The following is a 22,500-nucleotide window of genomic DNA, read 5'->3' as shown; positions in this document are numbered from 1 at the left end:
TGATTCTACTTATATTATCTCTCGGGTGGAATCTTTTACCACACAGTGAAAAATCTTTAGCAACTTCTGGATGAGCAGCTTTCTAGCAGTTTAAGTTTTGCAATTATTTTCCTCTCCTTTTTTCCTGGTAACAGAGCTGGCACAGTTTTCATAAACAATTTTAAAACTGTCCTGATTGTGATACTGTGGAATTCTAGGCACACTTGTAGATTAAAAGTGGAGGAGATATTAATTTATGATGGTGTATTAAATGTAGATTTGTACTGCAGCTTTAAAGCCAGTTTCACCATCATGCATGATTTCCTTAATGTGTTCCCTTCTCCATTTTCACCACAAGAAAATCTAGAGTAGTCAGCTACATGTGTGGTTCCATGGTGTAATGGTTAGCACTCTGGACTCTGAATCCAGCGATCTGAGTTCAAATCTCAGTGGAACCTGTAAGGTTCATCTTTAGCATTATAATTTCTACTATGTTCAACTTTTAGAATGAAACTTGAAAACTTGAAACTTGATTTGAATGGTGCAAGAATCCATGGAATCCTATAAAATTGACTTCAGGAAACAAAATTCTTATCTTGTATGTTACACCAAGCAACTATATTCTATGACTTGTGTAAATGTTCCCATGATTTTTAATTCGGGTGGGAAAATCTGATGATTTCAAATCAAAATGGCTTTAGGAAACGCCAGCTTATTTTCCTGAATTTTCTTTTCTCTTGTTTTTTCCAAAATTATCTATAATGTTTTATTGAGGAATTTTTTGGCAATTTAAAAACAATTGTTTAGTCCATCAGTTGAGTATGTTCTTGTGGCTTTTTTGTAGGTGACAAAAGGAACTAGAAGTCACTAAGAGACTTTAAAGTGTCTTTCTAAGCTTCTAGTTGACTTGAATTTTATTACGGAAGGTATTCGAAGCAAAAAAATCAAATGGAAATTGACATAGTCACTTTACCGTTTTGGAAACTTTATGCAGTTAAAAGATGCTCAAAACGACTGAAAATACGAAAACTAATTTTATTTTATGTTTACATAGAAATGAATATTTTTCTTCTTTTGAGCTTTTTTGGTGTATTCTTTAGTAAGTTTTCAGAGCCAACTCACACTAAATCTGCCTTTTAAACTGTTGAAAGGCTTGAGCGGTACAAGGTTTCAAGTTAAGATGATTTCACATCAGATTTTTAAATTTTAGTGAGGCCTGAAATTTTGAAGGTATCTCAGAAGTTGTGGCTGAGTTGTTAAAGCGATGGACTTGAAATCCATTGGGATCTCCCTGCGCATTCAATCATTGCCAACTATGTCAATTTCCAAGTAGGTTTTTTGATGATTATCTGAGTAGATCAATGCACACCTTCCTTAGTTTATCCCCCAAAAAGTTGTTTCATATCTCTGGACTGGATTTGGAGAACCAACCTGCGGGCATCTAAAGATCTTGTTTTGATTAACTGGCCTGGCCCATCATCACATGTGAATCACACTGCTAATCAAAAGATGCGACCTCATGCGATCAGGTAAGAGCTGCTTCTCCATCTCTCATCTAGTTGCCACAAATGTCAGGTATAGTTGATAGATTGGAACATGTGCTTTGCTTTGCACCGATTCTACTTATATTATCTCTCAGGTGGAATCTTTTACCACACAGTGAAAAATCTTTAGCAACTTCTGGATGAGCAGCTTTCTAGCAGTTTAAGTTTTGCAATTATTTTCCTCTCCTTTTTTCCTGGTAACAGAGCTGGCACAGTTTTCATAAACAATTTTAAAACTGTCCTGATTGTGATACTGTGGAATTCTAGGCACACTTGTAGATTAAAAGTGGAGGAGATATTAATTTATGATGGTGTATTAAATGTAGATTTGTACTGCAGCTTTAAAGCCAGTTTCACCATCATGCATGATTTCCTTAATGTGTTCCCTTCTCCATTTTCACCACAAGAAAATCTAGAGTAGTCAGCTACATGTGTGGGGCCATGGTGTAATGGTTAGCACTCTTGACTCTGAATCCAGCGATCTGAGTTCAAATCTCAGTGGAACCTGTAAGTTTCATCTTTAGCATTATAATTTCTACTATGTTCAACTTTTAGAATGAAACTTGAAACTAAAAAAATTGAAACTTGATTTGAATGGTGCAAGAATCCATGGAATCCTATAAAATTGACTTCAGGAAACAAAATTCTTATCTTGTATGTTACACCAAGCAACAATATTCTATGACTTGTGGAAATGTTCCCATGATTTTTAATTATGGTGGAAAAATCTGATGATGATTTCAAATCAAAATGGCTTTAGGAAACGCCAGCTTATTTTCCAGAATTTTCTTTTCTCTTGTTTTTTCCAAAATTATCTATAATGTTTTATTGAGGAATTTTTTGGCAATTTAAAAACAATTGTTTAGTCCATCAGTTGAGTATGTTCTTGTGGCTTTTTTGTAGGTGACAAAAGGAACTAGAAGTCACTAAGAGACTTTAAAGTGTCTTTCTAAGCTTCTAGTTGACTTGAATTTTATTACGGAAGGTATTCGAAGCAAAAAAATCAAATGGAAATTGACATAGTCACTTTACCGTTTTGGAAACTTTATGCAGTTAAAAGATGCTCAAAACGACTGAAAATACGAAGACTAATTTTATTTTATGTTTACATAGAAATGAATATTTTTCTTCTTTTGAGCTTTTTTGGTGTATTCTTTAGTAAGTTTTCAGAGCCAACTCACACTAAATCTGCCTTTTAAACTGTTGAAAGGTTTGAGCGGTACAAGGTTTCAAGTTAAGATGACTTCACATCAGATTTTTAAATTTTAGTGAGGCCTGAAATTTTGAAGGTATCTCAGAAGTTGTGGCTGAGTTGTTAAAGCGATGGACTTGAAATCCATTGGGATCTCCCTGCGCATTCAATCATTGCCAACTATGTCAATTTCCAAGTAGGTTTTTTGATGATTATCTGAGTAGATCAATGCACACCTTCCTTAGTTTATCCCCCAAAAAGTTGTTTCATATCTCTGGACTGGATTTGGAGAACCAACCTGCGGGCATCTAAAGATCTTATTTTGATTAACTGGCCTGGCCCATCATCACATGTGAATCACACTGCTAATCAAAAGATGAGACCTCGTACGATCAGGTAAGAGGTGCTTCTCCATCTCTCATCTAGTTGCCACAAATGTCAGGTATGGTTGATAGATTGGAACATGTGCTTTGCTTTGCACCGATTCTACTTATATTATCTCTCGGGTGGAATCTTTTACCACACAGTGAAAAACCTTTAGCAACTTCTGGATGAGCAGCTTTCTAGCAGTTTAAGTTTTGCAATTATTTTCCTCTCCTTTTTCCTGGTAACAGAGCTGGCACAGTTTTCATAAACAATTTTAAAACTGTCCTGATTGTGATACTGTGGAATTCTAGGCACACTTGTAGATTAAAAGTGGAGGAGATATTAATTTATGATGGTGTATTAAATGTAGATTTGTACTGCAGCTTTAAAGCCAGTTTCACCATCATGCATGATTTCCTTAATGTGTTCCCTTCTCCATTTTCACCACAAGAAAATCTAGAGTAGTCAGCAACATGTGTGGTTCCATGGTGTAATCGTTAGCACTCTGGACTCTGAATCCAGCGATTTGAGTTCAAATCTCAGTGGAACCTGTAAGTTTCATCTTTAGCATTATAATTTCTACTATGTTCAACTTTTAGAATGAAACTTGAAACTAAAAAAATTGAAACTTGATTTGAATGGTGCAAGAATCCATGGAATCCTATAAAATTGACTTCAGGAAACAAAATTCTTATCTTGTATGTTACACCAAGCAACAATATTCTATGACTTGTGGAAATGTTCCCATGATTTTTAATTATGGTGGAAAAATCTGATGATGATTTCAAATCAAAATGGCTTTAGGAAACGCCAGCTTATTTTCCAGAATTTTCTTTTCTCTTGTTTTTTCCAAAATTATCTATAATGTTTTATTGAGGAATTTTTTGGCAATTTAAAAACAATTGTTTAGTCCATCAGTTGAGTATGTTCTTGTGGCTTTTTTGTAGGTGACAAAAGGAACTAGAAGTCACTAAGAGACTTTAAAGTGTCTTTCTAAGCTTCTAGTTGACTTGAATTTTATTACGGAAGGTATTCGAAGCAAAAAAATCAAATGGAAATTGACATAGTCACTTTACCGTTTTGGAAACTTTATGCAGTTAAAAGATGCTCAAAACGACTGAAAATACGAAGACTAATTTTATTTTATGTTTACATAGAAATGAATATTTTTCTTCTTTTGAGCTTTTTTGGTGTATTCTTTAGTAAGTTTTCAGAGCCAACTCACACTAAATCTGCCTTTTAAACTGTTGAAAGGTTTGAGCGGTACAAGGTTTCAAGTTAAGATGACTTCACATCAGATTTTTAAATTTTAGTGAGGCCTGAAATTTTGAAGGTATCTCAGAAGTTGTGGCTGAGTTGTTAAAGCGATGGACTTGAAATCCATTGGGATCTCCCTGCGCATTCAATCATTGCCAACTATGTCAATTTCCAAGTAGGTTTTTTGATGATTATCTGAGTAGATCAATGCACACCTTCCTTAGTTTATCCCCCAAAAAGTTGTTTCATATCTCTGGACTGGATTTGGAGAACCAACCTGCGGGCATCTAAAGATCTTATTTTGATTAACTGGCCTGGCCCATCATCACATGTGAATCACACTGCTAATCAAAAGATGAGACCTCGTACGATCAGGTAAGAGGTGCTTCTCCATCTCTCATCTAGTTGCCACAAATGTCAGGTATGGTTGATAGATTGGAACATGTGCTTTGCTTTGCACCGATTCTACTTATATTATCTCTCGGGTGGAATCTTTTACCACACAGTGAAAAACCTTTAGCAACTTCTGGATGAGCAGCTTTCTAGCAGTTTAAGTTTTGCAATTATTTTCCTCTCCTTTTTCCTGGTAACAGAGCTGGCACAGTTTTCATAAACAATTTTAAAACTGTCCTGATTGTGATACTGTGGAATTCTAGGCACACTTGTAGATTAAAAGTGGAGGAGATATTAATTTATGATGGTGTATTAAATGTAGATTTGTACTGCAGCTTTAAAGCCAGTTTCACCATCATGCATGATTTCCTTAATGTGTTCCCTTCTCCATTTTCACCACAAGAAAATCTAGAGTAGTCAGCAACATGTGTGGTTCCATGGTGTAATCGTTAGCACTCTGGACTCTGAATCCAGCGATTTGAGTTCAAATCTCAGTGGAACCTGTAAGTTTCATCTTTAGCATTATAATTTCTACTATGTTCAACTTTTAGAATGAAACTTTGAAACTTGATTTGAATGGTGCAAGAATCCATGGAATCCTATAAAATTGACTTCAGGAAACAAAATTCTTATCTTGTATGTTACACCAAGCAACTATATTCTATGACTTGTGGAAATGTTCCCATGATTTTTAATTCGGGTGGGAAAATCTGATGATGATTTCAAATCAAAATGGCTTTAGGAAACGCCAGCTTATTTTCCTGAATTTTCTTTTCTCTTGTTTTTTCCAAAATTATCTATAATGTTTTATTGAGGAATTTTTTGGCAATTTAAAAACAATTGTTTAGTCCATCAGTTGAGTATGTTCTTGTGGCTTTTTTGTAGGTGACAAAAGGAACTAGAAGTCACTAAGAGACTTTAAAGTGTCTTTCTAAGCTTCTAGTTGACTTGAATTTTATTACGGAAGGTATTCGAAGCAAAAAAATCAAATGGAAATTGACATAGTCACTTTACCATTTTGGAAACTTTATGCAGTTAAAAGATGCTCAAAACGACTGAAAATACGAAGACTAATTTTATTTTATGTTTACATAGAAATGAATATTTTTCTTCTTTTGAGCTTTTTTGGTGTATTCTTTAGTAAGTTTTCAGAGCCAACTCACACTAAATCTGCCTTTTAAACTGTTGAAAGGCTTGAGCGGTACAAGGTTTCAAGTTAAGATGACTTCACATCAGATTTTTACATTTTAGTGAGGCCTGAAATTTTGAAGGTATCTCAGAAGTTGTGGCTGAGTTGTTAAAGCGATGGACTTGAAATCCATTGGGATCTCCCTGCGCATTCAATCATTGCCAACTATGTCAATTTCCAAGTAGGTTTTTTGATGATTATCTGAGTAGATCAATGCACACCTTCCTTAGTTTATCCCCCAAAAAGTTGTTTCATATCTCTGGACTGGATTTGGAGAACCAACCTGTGGGCATCTAAAGATCTTATTTTGATTAACTGGCCTGGCCCATCATCACATGTGAATCACACTGCTAATCAAAAGATGAGACCTCATGCGATCAGGTAAGAGGTGCTTCTCCATCTCTCATCTAGTTGCCACAAATGTCAGGCATGGTTGATAGATTGGAACATGTGCTTTGCTTTGCACCGATTCTACTTATATTATCTCTCGGGTGGAATCTTTTACCACACAGTGAAAAATCTTTAGCAACTTCTGGATGAGCAGCTTTCTAGCAGTTTAAGTTTTGCAATTATTTTCCTCTCCTTTTTCCTGGTAACAGAGCTGGCACAGTTTTCATAAACAATTTTAAAACTGTCCTGATTGTGATACTGTGGAATTCTAGGCACACTTGTAGATTAAAAGTGGAGGAGATATTAATTTATGATGGTGTATTAAATGTAGATTTGTACTGCAGCTTTAAAGCCAGTTTCACCATCATGCATGATTTCCTTAATGTGTTCCCTTCTCCATTTTCACCACAAGAAAATCTAGAGTAGTCAGCGACATGTGTGGTTCCATGGTGTAATGGTTAGCACTCTGGACTCTGAATCCAGCGATCTGAGTTCAAATCTCAGTGGAACCTGTAAGTTTCATCTTTAGCATTATAATTTCTACTATGTTCAACTTTTAGAATGAAACTTGATTTGAATGGTGCAAGAATCCATGGAATCCTATAAAATTGACTTAAGGAAACAAAATTCTTATCTTGTATGTTACACCAAGCAACTATATTCTATGACTTGTGTAAATGTTCCCATGATTTTTAATTCGGGTGGGAAAATCTGATGATGATTTCAAATCAAAATGGCTTTAGGAAACGCCAGCTTATTTTCCTGAATTTTCTTTTCTCTTGTTTTTTCCAAAATTATCTATAATGTTTTATTGAGGAATTTTTTGGCAATTTAAAAACAATTGTTTAGTCCATCAGTTGAGTATGTTCTTGTGGCTTTTTTGTAGGTGACAAAAGGAACTAGAAGTCACTAAGAGACTTTAAAGTGTCTTTCTAAGCTTCTAGTTGACTTGAATTTTATTACGGAAGGTATTCGAAGCAAAAAAATCAAATGGAAATTGACATAGTCACTTTACCGTTTTGGAAACTTTATGCAGTTAAAAGATGCTCAAAACGACTGAAAATACGAAGACTAATTTTATTTTATGTTTACATAGAAATGAATATTTTTCTTCTTTTGAGCTTTTTTGGTGTATTCTTTAGTAAGTTTTCAGAGCCAACTCACACTAAATCTGCCTTTTAAACTGTTGAAAGGCTTGAGCGGTACAAGGTTTCAAGTTAAGATGACTTCAAATCAGATTTTTACATTTTAGTGAAGCCTGAAATTTTGAAGGTATCTCAGAAGTTGTGGCTGAGTTGTTAAAGCGATGGACTTGAAATCCATTGGGATCTCCCTGCGCATTCAATCATTGCCAACAATGTCAATTTCCAAGTAGGTTTTTTGATGATTATCTGAGTAGATCAATGCACACCTTCCTTAGTTTACCCCCAAAAAGTTGTTTCATATCTCTGGACTGGATTTGGAGAACCAACCTGCGGGCATCTAAAGATCTTGTTTTGATTAACTGGCCTGGCCCATCATCACATGTGAATCACACTGCTAATCAAAAGATGAGACCTCATGCGATCAGGTAAGAGGTGCTTCTCCATCTCTCATCTAGTTGCCACAAATGTCAGGCATGGTTGATAGATTGGAACATGTGCTTTGCTTTGCACCGATTCTACTTATATTATCTCTCGGGTGGAATCTTTTACCACACAGTGAAAAATCTTTAGCAACTTCTGGATGAGCAGCTTTCTAGCAGTTTAAGTTTTGCAATTATTTTCCTCTCCTTTTTTCCTGGTAACAGAGCTGGCACAGTTTTCATAAACAATTTTAAAACTGTCCTGATTGTGATACTGTGGAATTCTAGGCACACTTGTAGATTAAAAGTGGAGGAGATATTAATTTATGATGGTGTATTAAATGTAGATTTGTACTGCAGCTTTAAAGCCAGTTTCACCATCATGCATGATTTCCTTAATGTGTTCCCTTCTCCATTTTCACCACAAGAAAATCTAGAGTAGTCAGCAACATGTGTGGTTCCATGGTGTAATTGTTAGCACTCTGGACTCTGAATCCAGCGATCTGAGTTCAAATCTCAGTGGAACCAGTAAGTTTCATCTTTAGCATTATAATTTCTACTATGTTTAACTTTTAGAATGAAACTTGAAACTTGAAAACTTGAAACTTGATTTGAATGGTGCAAGAATCCATGGAATCCTATAAAATTGACTTCAGGAAACAAAATTCTTATCTTGTATGTTACACCATGCAACTATATTCTATGACTTGTGTAAATGTTCCCATGATTTTTAATTCGGGTGGGAAAATCTGATGATGATTTCAAATCAAAATGGCTTTAGGAAACGCCAGCTTATTTTCCTGAATTTTCTTTTCTCTTGTTTTTTCCAAAATTATCTATAATGTTTTATTGAGGAATTTTTTGGCAATTTAAAAACAATTGTTTAGTCCATCAGTTGAGTATGTTCTTGTGGCTTTTTTGTAGGTGACAAAAGGAACTAGAAGTCACTAAGAGACTTTAAAGTGTCTTTCTAAGCTTCTAGTTGACTTGAATTTTATTACGGAAGGTATTCGAAGCAAAAAAATCAAATGGAAATTGACATAGTCACTTTACCGTTTTGGAAACTTTATGCAGTTAAAAGATGCTCAAAACGACTGAAAATACGAAAACTAATTTTATTTTATGTTTACATAGAAATGAATATTTTTCTTCTTTTGAGCTTTTTTGGTGTATTCTTTAGTAAGTTTTCAGAGCCAACTCACACTAAATCTGCCTTTTAAACTGTTGAAAGGCTTGAGCGGTACAAGGTTTCAAGTTAAGATGATTTCACATCAGATTTTTAAATTTTAGTGAGGCCTGAAATTTTGAAGGTATCTCAGAAGTTGTGGCTGAGTTGTTAAAGCGATGGACTTGAAATCCATTGGGATCTCCCTGCGCATTCAATCATTGCCAACTATGTCAATTTCCAAGTAGGTTTTTTGATGATTATCTGAGTAGATCAATGCACACCTTCCTTAGTTTATCCCCCAAAAAGTTGTTTCATATCTCTGGACTGGATTTGGAGAACCAACCTGCGGGCATCTAAAGATCTTGTTTTGATTAACTGGCCTGGCCCATCATCACATGTGAATCACACTGCTAATCAAAAGATGCGACCTCATGCGATCAGGTAAGAGCTGCTTCTCCATCTCTCATCTAGTTGCCACAAATGTCAGGTATAGTTGATAGATTGGAACATGTGCTTTGCTTTGCACCGATTCTACTTATATTATCTCTCAGGTGGAATCTTTTACCACACAGTGAAAAATCTTTAGCAACTTCTGGATGAGCAGCTTTCTAGCAGTTTAAGTTTTGCAATTATTTTCCTCTCCTTTTTTCCTGGTAACAGAGCTGGCACAGTTTTCATAAACAATTTTAAAACTGTCCTGATTGTGATACTGTGGAATTCTAGGCACACTTGTAGATTAAAAGTGGAGGAGATATTAATTTATGATGGTGTATTAAATGTAGATTTGTACTGCAGCTTTAAAGCCAGTTTCACCATCATGCATGATTTCCTTAATGTGTTCCCTTCTCCATTTTCACCACAAGAAAATCTAGAGTAGTCAGCTACATGTGTGGGGCCATGGTGTAATGGTTAGCACTCTTGACTCTGAATCCAGCGATCTGAGTTCAAATCTCAGTGGAACCTGTAAGTTTCATCTTTAGCATTATAATTTCTACTATGTTCAACTTTTAGAATGAAACTTGAAACTAAAAAAATTGAAACTTGATTTGAATGGTGCAAGAATCCATGGAATCCTATAAAATTGACTTCAGGAAACAAAATTCTTATCTTGTATGTTACACCAAGCAACAATATTCTATGACTTGTGGAAATGTTCCCATGATTTTTAATTATGGTGGAAAAATCTGATGATGATTTCAAATCAAAATGGCTTTAGGAAACGCCAGCTTATTTTCCAGAATTTTCTTTTCTCTTGTTTTTTCCAAAATTATCTATAATGTTTTATTGAGGAATTTTTTGGCAATTTAAAAACAATTGTTTAGTCCATCAGTTGAGTATGTTCTTGTGGCTTTTTTGTAGGTGACAAAAGGAACTAGAAGTCACTAAGAGACTTTAAAGTGTCTTTCTAAGCTTCTAGTTGACTTGAATTTTATTACGGAAGGTATTCGAAGCAAAAAAATCAAATGGAAATTGACATAGTCACTTTACCGTTTTGGAAACTTTATGCAGTTAAAAGATGCTCAAAACGACTGAAAATACGAAGACTAATTTTATTTTATGTTTACATAGAAATGAATATTTTTCTTCTTTTGAGCTTTTTTGGTGTATTCTTTAGTAAGTTTTCAGAGCCAACTCACACTAAATCTGCCTTTTAAACTGTTGAAAGGTTTGAGCGGTACAAGGTTTCAAGTTAAGATGACTTCACATCAGATTTTTAAATTTTAGTGAGGCCTGAAATTTTGAAGGTATCTCAGAAGTTGTGGCTGAGTTGTTAAAGCGATGGACTTGAAATCCATTGGGATCTCCCTGCGCATTCAATCATTGCCAACTATGTCAATTTCCAAGTAGGTTTTTTGATGATTATCTGAGTAGATCAATGCACACCTTCCTTAGTTTATCCCCCAAAAAGTTGTTTCATATCTCTGGACTGGATTTGGAGAACCAACCTGCGGGCATCTAAAGATCTTATTTTGATTAACTGGCCTGGCCCATCATCACATGTGAATCACACTGCTAATCAAAAGATGAGACCTCGTACGATCAGGTAAGAGGTGCTTCTCCATCTCTCATCTAGTTGCCACAAATGTCAGGTATGGTTGATAGATTGGAACATGTGCTTTGCTTTGCACCGATTCTACTTATATTATCTCTCGGGTGGAATCTTTTACCACACAGTGAAAAACCTTTAGCAACTTCTGGATGAGCAGCTTTCTAGCAGTTTAAGTTTTGCAATTATTTTCCTCTCCTTTTTCCTGGTAACAGAGCTGGCACAGTTTTCATAAACAATTTTAAAACTGTCCTGATTGTGATACTGTGGAATTCTAGGCACACTTGTAGATTAAAAGTGGAGGAGATATTAATTTATGATGGTGTATTAAATGTAGATTTGTACTGCAGCTTTAAAGCCAGTTTCACCATCATGCATGATTTCCTTAATGTGTTCCCTTCTCCATTTTCACCACAAGAAAATCTAGAGTAGTCAGCAACATGTGTGGTTCCATGGTGTAATCGTTAGCACTCTGGACTCTGAATCCAGCGATTTGAGTTCAAATCTCAGTGGAACCTGTAAGTTTCATCTTTAGCATTATAATTTCTACTATGTTCAACTTTTAGAATGAAACTTGATTTGAATGGTGCAAGAATCCATGGAATCCTATAAAATTGACTTCAGGAAACAAAATTCTTATCTTGTATGTTACACCAAGCAACTATATTCTATGACTTGTGGAAATGTTCCCATGATTTTTAATTCTGGTGGGAAAATCTGATGATGATTTCAAATCAAAATGGCTTTAGGAAACGCCAGCTTATTTTCCTGAATTTTCTTTTCTCTTGTTTTTTCCAAAATTATCTATAATGTTTTATTGAGGAATTTTTTGGCAATTTAAAAACAATTGTTTAGTCCATCAGTTGAGTATGTTCTTGTGGCTTTTTTGTAGGTGACAAAAGGAACTAGAAGTCACTAAGAGACTTTAAAGTGTCTTTCTAAGCTTCTAGTTGACTTGAATTTTATTACGGAAGGTATTCGAAGCAAAAAAATCAAATGGAAATTGACATATTCACTTTACCGTTTTGGAAACTTTATGCAGTTAAAAGATGCTCAAAACGACTGAAAATACGAAAACTAATTTTATTTTATGTTTACATAGAAATGAATATTTTTCTTCTTTTGAGCTTTTTTGGTGTATTCTTTAGTAAGTTTTCAGAGCCAACTCACACTAAATCTGCCTTTTAAACTGTTGAAAGGCTTGAGCGGTACAAGGTTTCAAGTTAAGATGATTTCACATCAGATTTTTAAATTTTAGTGAGGCCTGAAATTTTGAAGGTATCTCAGAAGTTGTGGCTGAGTTGTTAAAGCGATGGACTTGAAATCCATTGGGATCTCCCTGCGCATTCAATCATTGCCAACTATGTCAATTTCCAAGTAGGTTTTTTGATGATTATCTGAGTAGATCAATGCACACCTTCCTTAGTTTATCCCCCAAAAAGTTGTTTCATATCTCTGGACTGGATTTGGAGAACCAACCTGCGGGCATCTAAAGATCTTATTTTGATTAACTGGCCTGGCCCATCATCACATGTGAATCACACTGCTAATCAAAAGATGAGACCTCGTACGATCAGGTAAGAGGTGCTTCTCCATTTCTCATCTAGTTGCCACAAATGTCAGGAATGGTTGATAGATTGGAACATGTGCTTTGCTAAGAAACAGATTCTACTTATATTATCTCTCGGGTGGAATCTTTTACCACACAGTGAAAAATCTTTAGCAACTTCTGGATGAGCAGCTTTCTAGCAGTTTAAGTTTTGCAATTATTTTCCTCTCTTTTTTCCTGGTTTCAGAGCTGGTACAGTTTTCATAAACAATTTTAAAACTGTCCTGATTGTGATACTGTGGAATTCTAGGCACACTTGTAGATTAAAAGTGGAGGAGATATTAATTTATGATGGTGTATTAAATGTAGATTTGTACTGCAGCTTTAAAGCCAGTTTCACCAACATGCATGATTTCCTTAATGTGATCCCTTCTACATTTTCACCACAAGAAAATCTAAAGTAGTAAGCTACATGTGTGGTTCCATGGTGTAATGGTTAGCACTCTGAATCCAGTGATCTGAGTTCAAATCTCAGTGGAACCTGTAAGTTTCATTTTTAGCATTATAATTTCTACTATGTTCAACTTTTAGAATGAAACTTGAAAACTTGAAACTTGATTTGAATGGTGCAAGAATCCATGGAATCCTATAAAATTGACTTCAGGAAACAAAATTCTTATCTTGTATGTTACACCAAGCAACTATATTCTATGACTTGTGGAAATGTTCCCATGATTTTTAATTCGGGTGGGAAAATCTGATGATGATTTCAAATCAAAATGGCTTTAGGAAACGCCAGCTTATTTTCCTGAATTTTCTTTTCTCTTGTTTTTTCCAAAATTATCTATAATGTTTTATTGAGGAATTTTTTGGCAATTTAAAAACAATTGTTTAGTCCATCAGTTGAGTATGTTCTTGTGGCTTTTTTGTAGGTGACAAAAGGAACTAGAAGTCACTAAGAGTCTTTAAAGTGTCTTTCTAAGCTTCTAGTTGACTTGAATTTTATTACGGAAGGTATTCGAAGCAAAAAAATCAAATGGAAATTGACATAGTCACTTTACCGTTTTGGAAACTTTATGCAGTTAAAAGATGCTCAAAACGACTGAAAATACGAAGACTAATTTTATTTTATGTTTACATAGAAATGAATATTTTTCTTCTTTTGAGCTTTTTTGGTGTATTCTTTAGTAAGTTTTCAGAGCCAACTCACACTAAATCTGCCTTTTAAACTGTTGAAAGGCTTGAGCGGTACAAGGTTTCAAGTTAAGATGACTTCACATCAGATTTTTACATTTTAGTGAGGCCTGAAATTTTGAAGGTATCTCAGAAGTTGTGGCTGAGTTGTTAAAGCGATGGACTTGAAATCCATTGGGATCTCCCTGCGCATTCAATCATTGCCAACTATGTCAATTTCCAAGTAGGTTTTTTGATGATTATCTGAGTAGATCAATGCACACCTTCCTTAGTTTATCCCCCAAAAAGTTGTTTCATATCTCTGGACTGGATTTGGAGAACCAACCTGCGGGCATCTAAAGATCTTATTTTGATTAACTGGCCTGGCCCATCATCACATGTGAATCACACTGCTAATCAAAAGATGAGACCTCGTACGATCAGGTAAGAGGTGCTTCTCCATCTCTCATCTAGTTGCCACAAATGTCAGGTATGGTTGATAGATTGGAACATGTGCTTTGCTTTGCACTGATTCTACTTATATTATCTCTCGGGTGGAATCTTTTACCACACAGTGAAAAATCTTTAGCAACTTCTGGATGAGCAGCTTTCTAGCAGTTTAAGTTTTGCAATTATTTTCCTCTCCTTTTTCCTGGTAACAGAGCTGGCACAGTTTTCATAAACAATTTTAAAACTGTCCTGATTGTGATACTGTGGAATTCTAGGCACACTTGTAGATTAAAAGTGGAGGAGATATTAATTTATGAAGGTGTATTAAATGTAGATTTGTACTGCAGCTTTAAAGCCAGTTTCACCAACATGCATGATTTCCTTAATGTGTTCCCTTCTACATTTTCACCACAAGAAAATCTAGAGCAGTCAGCTACATGTGTGGTACCATGGTGTAATGGTTAGCACTCTGAATCCAGCGATCTGAGTTCAAATCTCCGTGGAACCTGTAAGTTTTATCTTTAGCATTATAATTTCTATTATGTTAAACTTTTAGAATGAAACTTGAAAACTTGAAACTTGATTTGAATGGTGCAAGAATCCATGGAATCCTATAAAATTGACTTCAGGAAACAAAATTCTTATCTTGTATGTTACACCAAACAACTATATTCTATGACTTGTGGAAATGTTCCCATGATTTTTAATTCGGGTGGGAAAATCTGATGATGATTTCAAATCAAAATGGCTTTAGGAAACGCCAGCTTATTTTCCTGAATTTTCTTTTCTCTTGTTTTTTCCAAAATTATCTATAATGTTTTATTGAGGAATTTTTTGGCAATTTAAAAACAATTGTTTAGTCCATCAGTTGACTATGTTCTTGTGGCTTTTTTGTAGGTGACAAAAGGAACTAGAAGTCACTAAGAGACTTTAAAGTGTCTTTCTAAGCTTCTAGTTGACTTGAATTTTATTACGGAAGGTATTCGAAGCAAAAAAATCAAATGGAAATTGACATAGTCACTTTACCGTTTTGGAAACTTTATGCAGTTAAAAGATGCTCAAAACGACTGAAAATACGAAGACTAATTTTATTTTATGTTTACATAGAAATGAATATTTTTCTTCTTTTGAGCTTTTTTGGTGTATTCTTTAGTAAGTTTTCAGAGCCAACTCACACTAAATCTGCCTTTTAAACTGTTGAAAGGCTTGAGCGGTACAAGGTTTCAAGTTAAGATGACTTCACATCAGATTTTTAAATTTTAGTGAGGCCTGAAATTTTGAAGGTATCTCAGAAGTTGTGGCTGAGTTGTTAAAGCGATGGACTTGAAATCCATTGGGATCTCCCTGCGCATTCAATCATTGCCAACTATGTCAATTTCCAAGTAGGTTTTTTGATGATTATCTGAGTAGATCAATGCACACCTTCCTTAGTTTATCCCCCAAAAAGTTGTTTCATATCTCTGGACTGGATTTGGAGAACCAACCTGCGGGCATCTAAAGATCTTATTTTGATTAACTGGCCTGGCCCATCATCACATGTGAATCACACTGCTAATCAAAAGATGAGACCTCGTACGATCAGGTAAGAGGTGCTTCTCCATCTCTCATCTAGTTGCCACAAATGTCAGGTATGGTTGATAGATTGGAACATGTGCTTTGCTTTGCACCGATTCTACTTATATTATCTCTGGGGTGGAATCTTTTACCACACAGTGAAAAATCTTTAGCAACTTCTGGATGAGCAGCTTTCTAGCAGTTTAAGTTTTGCAATTATTTTCCTCTCCTTTTTCCTGGTAACAGAGCTGGCACAGTTTTCATAAACAATTTTAAAACTGTCCTGATTGTGATACTGTGGAATTCTAGGCACACTTGTAGATTAAAAGTGGAGGAGATATTAATTTATGATGGTGTATTAAATGTAGATTTGTACTGCAGCTTTAAAGCCAGTTTCACCATCATGCATGATTTCCTTAATGTGTTCCCTTCTCCATTTTCACCACAAGAAAATCTAGAGCAGTCAACTACATGAGTGGTTCCATGGTGTAATGGTTAGCACTCTGGACTCTGAATCCAGCGATCTGCGTTCAAATCTCAGTGGAACCTGTAAGTTTCATCTTTAGCATTATAATTTCTACTATGTTCAACTTTTAGAATGAAACTTGAAACTTGATTTGAATGGTGCAAGAATCCATGGAATCCTATAAAATTGACTTCAGGAAACAAAATTCTTATCTTGTATGTTACACCAAGCAACTATATTCTATGACTTGTGTAAATGTTCCCATGATTTTTAATTCGGGTGGGAAAATCTGATGATGATTTCAAATCAAAATGGCTTTAGGAAACGCCAGCTTATTTTCCTGAATTTTCTTTTCTCTTGTTTTTTCCAAAATTATCTATAATGTTTTATTGAGGAATTTTTTGGCAATTTAAAAACAATTGTTTAGTCCATCAGTTGAGTATGTTCTTGTGGCTTTTTTGTAGGTGACAAAAGGAACTAGAAGTCACTAAGAGACTTTAAAGTGTCTTTCTAAGCTTCTAGTTGACTTGAATTTTATTACGGAAGGTATTCGAAGCAAAAAAATCAAATGGAAATTGACATAGTCACTTTACCGTTTTGGAAACTTTATGCAGTTAAAAGATGCTCAAAACGACTGAAAATACGAAGACTAATTTTATTTTATGTTTACATAGAAATGAATATTTTTCTTCTTTTGAGCTTTTTTGGTGTATTCTTTAGTAAGTTTTCAGAGCCAACTCACACTAAATCTGCCTTTTAAACTGTTGAAAGGCTTGAGCGGTACAAGGTTTCAAGTTAAGATGACTTCACATCAGATTTTTAAATTTTAGTGAGGCCTGAAATTTTGAAGGTATCTCAGAAGTTGTGGCTGAGTTGTTAAAGCGATGGACTTGAAATCCATTGGGATCTCCCTGCGCATTCAATCATTGCCAACTATGTCAATTTCCAAGTAGGTTTTTTGATGATTATCTGAGTAGATCAATGCACACCTTCCTTAGTTTATCCCCCAAAAAGTTGTTTCATATCTCTGGACTGGATTTGGAGAACCAACCTGCGGGCATCTAAAGATCTTATTTTGATTAACTGGCCTGGCCCATCATCACATGTGAATCACACTGCTAATCAAAAGATGAGACCTCGTGCGATCAGGTAAGAGGTGCTTCTCCATCTCTCATCTAGTTGCCACAAATGTCAGGTATGGTTGATAGATTGGAACATGTGCTTTGCTTTGCACCGATTCTACTTATATTATCTCTCGGGTGGAATCTTTTACCACACAGTGAAAAATCTTTAACAACTTCTGGATGAGCAGCTTTCTAGCAGTTTAAGTTTTGCAATTATTTTCCTCTCCTTTTTCCTGGTAACAGAGCTGGCACAGTTTTCATAAACAATTTTAAAACTGTCCTGATTGTGATACTGTGGAATTCTAGGCACACTTGTAGATTAAAAGTGGAGGAGATATTAATTTATGATGGTGTATTAAATGTAGATTTGTACTGCAGCTTTAAAGCCAGTTTCACCATCATGCATGATTTCCTTAATGTGTTCCCTTCTCCATTTTCACCACAAGAAAATCTAGAGCAGTCAACTACATGTGTGGTTCCATGGTGTAATGGTTAGCACTCTGGACTCTGAATCCAGCGATCTGAGTTCAAATCTCAGTGGAACCTGTAAGTTTCATCTTTAGCATTATAATTTCTACTATGTTCAACTTTTAGAATGAAAACTTGAAACTTGATTTGAATGGTGCAAGAATCCATGGAATCCTATAAAATTGACTTCAGGAAACAAAATTCTTATCTTGTATGTTACACCAAGCAACTATATTCTATGACTTGTGTAAATGTTCCCATGATTTTTAGTTCGGGTGGGAAAATCTGATGATGATTTCAAATCAAAATGGCTTTAGGAAACGCCAGCTTATTTTCCTGAATTTTCTTTTCTCTTGTTTTTTCCAAAATTATCTATAATGTTTTATTGAGGAATTTTTTGGCAATTTAAAAACAATTGTTTAGTCCATCAGTTGAGTATGTTCTTGTGGCTTTTTTGTAGGTGACAAAAGGAACTAGAAGTGACTAAGAGACTTTAAAGTGTCTTTCTAAGCTTCTAGTTGACTTGAATTTTATTACGGAAGGTATTCGAAGCAAAAAAATCAAATGGAAATTGACATAGTCACTTTACCGTTTTGGAAACTTTATGCAGTTAAAAGATGCTCAAAACGACTGAAAATACGAAGACTAATTTTATTTTATGTTTACATAGAAATGAACATTTTTCTTCTTTTGAGCTTTTTTGGTGTATTCTTTAGTAAGTTTTCAGAGCCAACTCACACTAAATCTGCCTTTTAAACTGTTGAAAGGCTTGAGCGGTACAAGGTTTCAAGTTAAGATGACTTCACATCAGATTTTTAAATTTTAGTGAGGCCTGTAATTTTGAAGGTATCTCAGAAGTTGTGGCTGAGTTGTTAAAGCGATGGACTTGAAATCCATTGGGATCTCCCTGCGCATTCAATCATTGCCAACTATGTCAATTTCCAAGTAGGTTTTTTGATGATTATCTGAGTAGATCAATGCACACCTTCCTTAGTGTATCCCCCAAAAAGTTGTTTCATATCTCTGGACTGGATTTGGAGAACCAACCTGTGGGCATCTAAAGATCTTGTTTTGATTAACTGGCCTGGCCCATCATCACATGTGAATCACACTGCTATTCAAAAGATGAGACCTCATGCGATCAGGTAAGAGGTGCTTCTCCATCTCTCATCTAGTTGCCACAAATGTCAGGTATAGTTGATAGATTGGAACATGTGCTTTGCTTTGCACCGATTCTACTTATATTATCTCTCGGGTGGAATCTTTTACCACACAGTGAAAAATCTTTAGCAACTTCTGGATAAGCAGCTTTCTAGCAGTTTAAGTTTTGCAATTATTTTCCTCTCCTTTTTTCCTGGTAACAGAGCTGGCACAGTTTTCATAAACAATTTTAAAACTGTCCTGATTGTGATACTGTGGAATTCTAGGCACACTTGTAGATTAAAAGTGGAGGAGATATTAATTTATTATGGTGTATTAAATGTAGATTTGTACTGCAGCTTTAAAGCCAGTTTCACCATCATGCATGATTTCCTTAATGTGTTCCCTTCTCCATTTTCACCACAAGAAAATCTAGAGTAGTCAGCTGCATGTGTGGTTCCATGGTGTAATGGTTAGCACTCTGGACTCTGAATTCAGCGATCTGAGTTCAAATCTCAGTGGAACCTGTAAGTTTTATCTTTAGCATTATAATTTCTACTATGTTCAACTTTTAGAATGAAACTTGAAACTTTGAAACTTGATTTGAATGGTGCAAGAATCCATGGAATCCTATAAAATTGACTTCAGGAAACAAAATTCTTATCTTGTATGTTACACCAAGCAACTATATTCTATGACTTGTGTAAATGTTCCCATGATTTTTAATTCGGGTGGGAAAATCTGATGATGATTTCAAATCAAAATGGCTTTAGGAAACGCCAGCTTATTTTCCTGAATTTTCTTTTCTCTTGTTTTTTCCAAAATTATCTATAATGTTTTATTGAGGAATTTTCTGGCAATTTAAAAACAATTGTTTAGTCCATCAGTTGAGTATGTTCTTGTGGCTTTTTTGTAGGTGACAAAAGGAACTAGAAGTCACTAAGAGACTTTAAAGTGTCTTTCTAAGCTTCTAGTTGACTTGAATTTTATTACGGAAGGTATTCGAAGCAAAGAAATCAAATGGAAATTGACATAGTCACTTTACCGTTTTGGAAACTTTATGCAGTTAAAAGATGCTCAAAACGACTGAAAATACGAAGACTAATTTTATTTTATGTTTACATAGAAATGAATATTTTTCTTCTTTTGAGCTTTTTTGGTGTATTCTTTAGTAAGTTTTCAGAGCCAACTCACACTAAATCTGCCTTTTAAACTGTTGAAAGGCTTGAGCGGTACAAGGTTTCAAGTTAAGATGACTTCACATCAGATTTTTACATTTTAGTGAGGCCTGAAATTTTGAAGGTATCTCAGAAGTTGTGGCTGAGTTGTTAAAGCGATGGACTTGAAATCCATTGGGATCTCCCTGCGCATTCAATCATTGCCAACTATGTCAATTTCCAAGTAGGTTTTTTGATGATTATCTGAGTAGATCAATGCACACCTTCCTTAGTTTATCCCCCAAAAAGTTGTTTCATATCTCTGGACTGGATTTGGAGAACCAACCTGCGGGCATCTAAAGATCTTATTTTGATTAACTGGCCTGGCCCATCATCACATGTGAATCACACTGCTAATCAAAAGATGAGACCTCGTGCGATCAGGTAAGAGGTGCTTCTCCATCTCTCATCTAGTTGCCACAAATGTCAGGTATGGTTGATAGATTGGAACATGTGCTTTGCTTTGCACTGATTCTACTTATATTATCTCTCGGGTGGAATCTTTTACCACACAGTGAAAAATCTTTAGCAACTTCTGGATGAGCAGCTTTCTAGCAGTTTAAGTTTTGCAATTATTTTCCTCTCCTTTTTCCTGGTAACAGAGCTGGCACAGTTTTCATAAACAATTTTAAAACTGTCCTGATTGTGATACTGTGGAATTCTAGGCACACTTGTAGATTAAAAGTGGAAGAGATATTAATTTATGATGGTGTATTAAATGTAGATTTGTACTGCAGCTTTAAAGCCAGTTTCACCATCATGCATGATTTCCTTAATGTGTTCCCTTCTCCATTTTCACCACAAGAAAATCTAGAGTAGTCAGCTACATGTGTGGTTCCATGGTGTAATGGTTAGCACTCTGGACTCTGAATCCAGCGATCTGAGTTCAAATCTCAGTGGAACCTGTAAGTTTCATCTTTAGCATTATAATTTCTACTATGTTCAACTTTTAGAATGAAACTTGATTTGAATGGTGCAAGAATCCATGGAATCCTATAAAATTGACTTCAGGAAACAAAATTCTTATCTTGTATGTTACACCAAGCAACTATATTCTATGACTTGTGGAAATGTTCCCATGATTTTTAATTCGGGTGGGAAAATCTGATGATGATTTCAAATCAAAATGGCTTTAGGAAATGCCAGCTTATTTTCCTGAATTTTCTTTTCTCTTGTTTTTTCCAAAATTATCTATAATGTTTTATTGAGGAATTTTTTGGCAATTTAAAAACAATTGTTTAGTCCATCAGTTGAGTATGTTCTTGTGGCTTTTTTGTAGGTGACAAAAGGAACTAGAAGTCACTAAGAGACTTTAAAGTGTCTTTCTAAGCTTCTAGTTGACTTGAATTTTATTACGGAAGGTATTCGAAGCAAAAAAATCAAATGGAAATTGACATAGTCACTTTACCGTTTTGGAAACTTTATGCAGTTAAAAGATGCTCAAAACGACTGAAAATACGAAGACTAATTTTATTTTATGTTTACATAGAAATGAATATTTTTCTTCTTTTGAGCTTTTTTGGTGTATTCTTTAGTAAGTTTTCAGAGCCAACTCACACTAAATCTGCCTTTTAAACTGTTGAAAGGCTTGAGCGGTACAAGGTTTCAAGTTAAGATGACTTCACATCAGATTTTTAAATTTTAGTGAGGCCTGAAATTTTGAAGGTATCTCAGAAGTTGTGGCTGAGTTGTTAAAGCGATGGACTTGAAATCCATTGGGATCTCCCTGCGCATTCAATCATTGCCAACTATGTCAATTTCCAAGTAGGTTTTTTGATGATTATCTGAGTAGATCAATGCACACCTTCCTTAGTTTATCCCCCAAAAAGTTGTTTCGTATCTCTGGACTGGATTTGGAGAACCAACCTGCGGGCATCTAAAGATCTTATTTTGATTAACTGGCCTGGCCCATCATCACATGTGAATCACACTGCTAATCAAAAGATGAGACCTCGTACGATCAGGTAAGAGGTGCTTCTCCATCTCTCATCTAGTTGCCACAAATGTCAGGTATGGTTGATAGATTGGAACATGTGCTTTGCTTTGCACCGATTCTACTTATATTATCTCTCGGGTGGAATCTTTTACCACACAGTGAAAAATCTTTAGCAACTTCTGGATGAGCAGCTTTCTAGCAGTTTAAGTTTTGCAATTATTTTCCTCTCCTTTTTCCTGGTAACAGAGCTGGCACAGTTTTCATAAACAATTTTAAAACTGTCCTGATTGTGATACTGTGGAATTCTAGGCACACTTGTAGATTAAAAGTGGAG

General features: G+C 35.2%; 10 non-coding genes across 10 annotated transcripts; all 10 read left to right on the top strand.

Moving 5' to 3' along the window:
* The first annotated feature begins 365 nt into the window (after window positions 1-365).
* TRNAQ-CUG (transfer RNA glutamine (anticodon CUG)) lies at window positions 366-437 on the top strand. The gene has a single exon. It is a non-coding gene; the product is annotated as a tRNA-Gln (tRNA).
* A 3,123-nt stretch (window positions 438-3,560) lies between these two features.
* Window positions 3,561-3,632, top strand: TRNAQ-CUG (transfer RNA glutamine (anticodon CUG)). Its single transcript has one exon. It is a non-coding gene; the product is annotated as a tRNA-Gln (tRNA).
* Window positions 3,633-5,162: 1,530 nt separating this feature from the next.
* TRNAQ-CUG (transfer RNA glutamine (anticodon CUG)) lies at window positions 5,163-5,234 on the top strand. The gene has a single exon. It is a non-coding gene; the product is annotated as a tRNA-Gln (tRNA).
* Window positions 5,235-6,750: 1,516 nt separating this feature from the next.
* TRNAQ-CUG (transfer RNA glutamine (anticodon CUG)) lies at window positions 6,751-6,822 on the top strand. Its single transcript has one exon. It is a non-coding gene; the product is annotated as a tRNA-Gln (tRNA).
* A 1,508-nt stretch (window positions 6,823-8,330) lies between these two features.
* Window positions 8,331-8,402, top strand: TRNAQ-CUG (transfer RNA glutamine (anticodon CUG)). Its single transcript has one exon. It is a non-coding gene; the product is annotated as a tRNA-Gln (tRNA).
* A 3,133-nt stretch (window positions 8,403-11,535) lies between these two features.
* TRNAQ-CUG (transfer RNA glutamine (anticodon CUG)) lies at window positions 11,536-11,607 on the top strand. Its single transcript has one exon. It is a non-coding gene; the product is annotated as a tRNA-Gln (tRNA).
* Window positions 11,608-16,292: 4,685 nt separating this feature from the next.
* On the top strand, window positions 16,293-16,364 carry TRNAQ-CUG (transfer RNA glutamine (anticodon CUG)). Its single transcript has one exon. It is a non-coding gene; the product is annotated as a tRNA-Gln (tRNA).
* Window positions 16,365-17,879: 1,515 nt separating this feature from the next.
* TRNAQ-CUG (transfer RNA glutamine (anticodon CUG)) lies at window positions 17,880-17,951 on the top strand. Its single transcript has one exon. It is a non-coding gene; the product is annotated as a tRNA-Gln (tRNA).
* Window positions 17,952-19,468: 1,517 nt separating this feature from the next.
* Window positions 19,469-19,540, top strand: TRNAQ-CUG (transfer RNA glutamine (anticodon CUG)). The gene has a single exon. It is a non-coding gene; the product is annotated as a tRNA-Gln (tRNA).
* A 1,523-nt stretch (window positions 19,541-21,063) lies between these two features.
* TRNAQ-CUG (transfer RNA glutamine (anticodon CUG)) lies at window positions 21,064-21,135 on the top strand. The gene has a single exon. It is a non-coding gene; the product is annotated as a tRNA-Gln (tRNA).
* The last annotated feature ends 1,365 nt before the right edge of the window (window positions 21,136-22,500 follow it).

Source organism: Dendrobates tinctorius, unplaced genomic scaffold (genome assembly GCF_039654945.1).
Source record: "Dendrobates tinctorius isolate UK_male_01 unplaced genomic scaffold, ASM3965494v1 ptg000047l, whole genome shotgun sequence".
NCBI lineage: Eukaryota > Metazoa > Chordata > Amphibia > Anura > Dendrobatidae > Dendrobates > Dendrobates tinctorius.
Note: the sequence above shows the minus strand (reverse complement) of the source record. Positions and strands in the feature narration are given on the sequence as shown.